The sequence below is a fragment of the Syngnathus leptorhynchus genome, chromosome 16 (genome assembly GCF_054491065.1).
Source record: "Syngnathus leptorhynchus isolate UIUO chromosome 16, UIUO_Slep, whole genome shotgun sequence".
In the NCBI taxonomy this organism is placed as follows: domain Eukaryota; kingdom Metazoa; phylum Chordata; class Actinopteri; order Syngnathiformes; family Syngnathidae; genus Syngnathus; species Syngnathus leptorhynchus.
Window position 1 is genome coordinate 9,162,283 of NC_141210.1, and position 2,661 is coordinate 9,164,943.

Genomic DNA, 2,661 nt, shown 5'->3' on the forward strand with positions numbered 1-2,661 from the left:
CAGTGACTGGCGAACTCACCCCAATGCTTGGAAGAGGGGTGGTGACTTTACATGTGGGGGGAATGTGCATGAACTTTCTGTGTGGGTGGCAGCGGTGTGGGACGCCTGCATCATTGGATTGGACTTGCTGCGAGCAGCCCGTTGCGTGTTGGACTTGGGGAGGAACACATTGACCTTTCCAGGAGGCCCCACTGTTAAAATGGTGCACCCCACACAGTTCCCAATCCCACACCTGCCGACGTCAAGAGTAGCAGTGACAGAGCATGAGCCTGACCCCTCCTCATTGCTCCTAGTTCCGCCTCGGTTGCCTGGCCCGGGGCTCCACGGTAGATGATGAAGGCAGAGAGTCGGCGGTGAGGGAGGTGTAGAAGCGCAGCTGTGATGGGTTAAAAGTGGAGCAACAGGAGGAGCTGTGGCTTCTACTGTGGGAATTCAAGGATATTTTTGCTCTGAATGAAGAGGAGGTGGGCCTGACACACCTCGTGCAGCACAACATTGACACTGGGGATGCACGGCCCATCAAAACACGACCCCGCCGCCTTCCGCTGGCACATCAGGAGGACGCTGACAAGGCAATCGATGAGATACTGAAGGTTGGCATCATCGAGTCATCTTAGCCCATGGACCTCAGGGGTCGTCATGGTTACCAAGACAAAGTCAGTGAAGAAGAGGTTTTGTGTGGATTATCGACCCCTGAACAGTGAGACGAATACCATCAGACATTAATTCACACACTGAAACAAAGAGAAGACAACTAATTCGTTTTACTCGCGAGGACAATTACGTAGAAGGCCCAGTTACAGTCCTCCACCAATTCTGAGCTCCTCTTCCGCTATCTCCTCTTTTTATTTTGGGTTGCCCTGGTTACAAAAGGCGTTGCCACACTAAAGGGAGGGGAGATTGTGGCTGTAGCAACGCTGATTAGCTAAGGAATGTTATGTGGTGCGAGGCCTTGGCCGGTTCGTGACTCCAGCAGTTAGGTTGCAGTCTATCCTGCTCCTCCTCAGCCGGTTGGCTGCTGGTTAGCTGACTCGTCCTTGATGAGATATCTCGAAGCGTGTTGAGTGCCGCTTTCCTGTGGAACAATGCAACTTTCTTGCTAATTTTCACACAATACTAATATTGAGTAAATATGGGATAATTTATATGCAACTACTTCAACAGATATGTCTTTTCTGTAACACTTAAAGACAAACAGTCTCGATCAACAACAATCCATAGATAAAAGCTACAGAATTGATTAAAAGAGAAAGAAGTTTCTTTGAACTAAACAGAGTACTTTTTCAGGCGCGAGGGAGCTTTGCTCATAGCTCGTGACATAAGAAAGGAAGGGAGTTAAAGGAAATCTCTGGAGCTAGACAGAGAGCTTTGTTGAAGCAAGAGACTCCAAACTCGTAAATTATGAGGCCCTTGGTCAGGCCGATCATCTAATTATTCCAACAGAAAGACTCCTACCCTCTGCCCCGCATTGATGAGACCCTGGACCTAGTATCTGGGTCATCCTGGTTCTCCTCGCTGGACCTGCGCAGTGGGTATTGGCAGGTGCCTCTCGGCCCTGAGGCACGGCCAAAAACAGCTTTCTGTACCGGAAGAAGGTTGTGGCAGTTCTGAGTCCTCTGTTTTGGTCTGTGCAACGCACCCGTTACTTTCGAGCGGCTTATGGAAAAGGTGCTGGCTGGCATTCCCCGACATTAATGTTTGGTCTATCTGGACGACATTCTTGTCTATGGGAACTCTTTCAAGGCGGCTTTGGGGGCCCTGCGCCAGGTACTACAAAGAATTTCCACTGCTGGCCTGAAGTTGCATCCTGAAAGGTTTTGCCTCATAAGGAGAGAGTTGGAGTTCTTAGGGCACAAGGTGGGAGGGGAAGGCATTAGGACTCTGGAGGAGAAGGTGCAGGCCGTGCGAGACTGGCCTGCTCCCAACAACCTGCGTGAGCTGAAGAGCTTTCTTGGATTAGCGTCCTATTACCGGCGGTTTGTACGGGGCTTTTTGTGCATAGCCGCGCCTCTTTTCCACCTGCAGCGCCTCTTTTCCGCCTGCAGCGCAAGGACACTAAGTTCGAGTGGATGGTGGAGTGCGCACAGGCCTTCAGCTCCTTGAAAGGAGCATTGACAGAGTCTCCCATCCTTGTTCCCCCCGATCCTAAAGTGCCGTTCCTCCTGGACACAAATGCCAGCAAAGTTGGGATGGAGGCAGTTTTTGAGTCAGGTGGGGGCGAAGGGAGAAAAAGTTGTGGCATACTTCAGCAAAACCTTCAATAAGGCGGAGCGACGCTATCGCGTCACACGTAGGGAACTGCTGGCTATCGTGAGGGCTATAAGCCACTTTCGATATTGTCTGGCAGGTTTACCCTTCACAGTACGCACTGACCATGCTGCACTCTAGTGGCTCATGTCTTTTAAGGAACCCGAAGGACAGATTGCACGCTGGCTTGAAGAACTGGCACCATATACCTTCCGAATGGAGCACAGGGCCAGGCCTCGCCATACCAACGCGGACACTATGTCTCGACGCGCCTTGAGCACTTGCTGGCTGACGCTTCTGTGAGCGAAAAGAAGGCAGAGAGAAAGAGCTGTGCGGTGAGCAGGATCCTACGCATGATCTCGGCGAACATGTTTGCAGACAAATGCAAGTTGTGGATGCACCCGTATGGAGGAA

The 2,661-nt window shown here is 51.3% G+C and overlaps 1 long non-coding RNA gene across 1 annotated transcript; it reads right to left on the minus strand.

The window, feature by feature from the left end:
* Positions 1 to 758: 758 nt before the first annotated feature.
* LOC147044769 (uncharacterized) lies at positions 759 to 2,330 on the minus strand. Its single transcript, XR_015068512.1, has 2 exons — positions 1,456 to 2,330; positions 759 to 1,075 (listed from the first exon to the last, which is right to left on the minus strand). It is a non-coding gene; the product is annotated as an uncharacterized LOC147044769 (long non-coding RNA).
* Between the last annotated feature and the right edge of the window lie 331 nt (positions 2,331 to 2,661).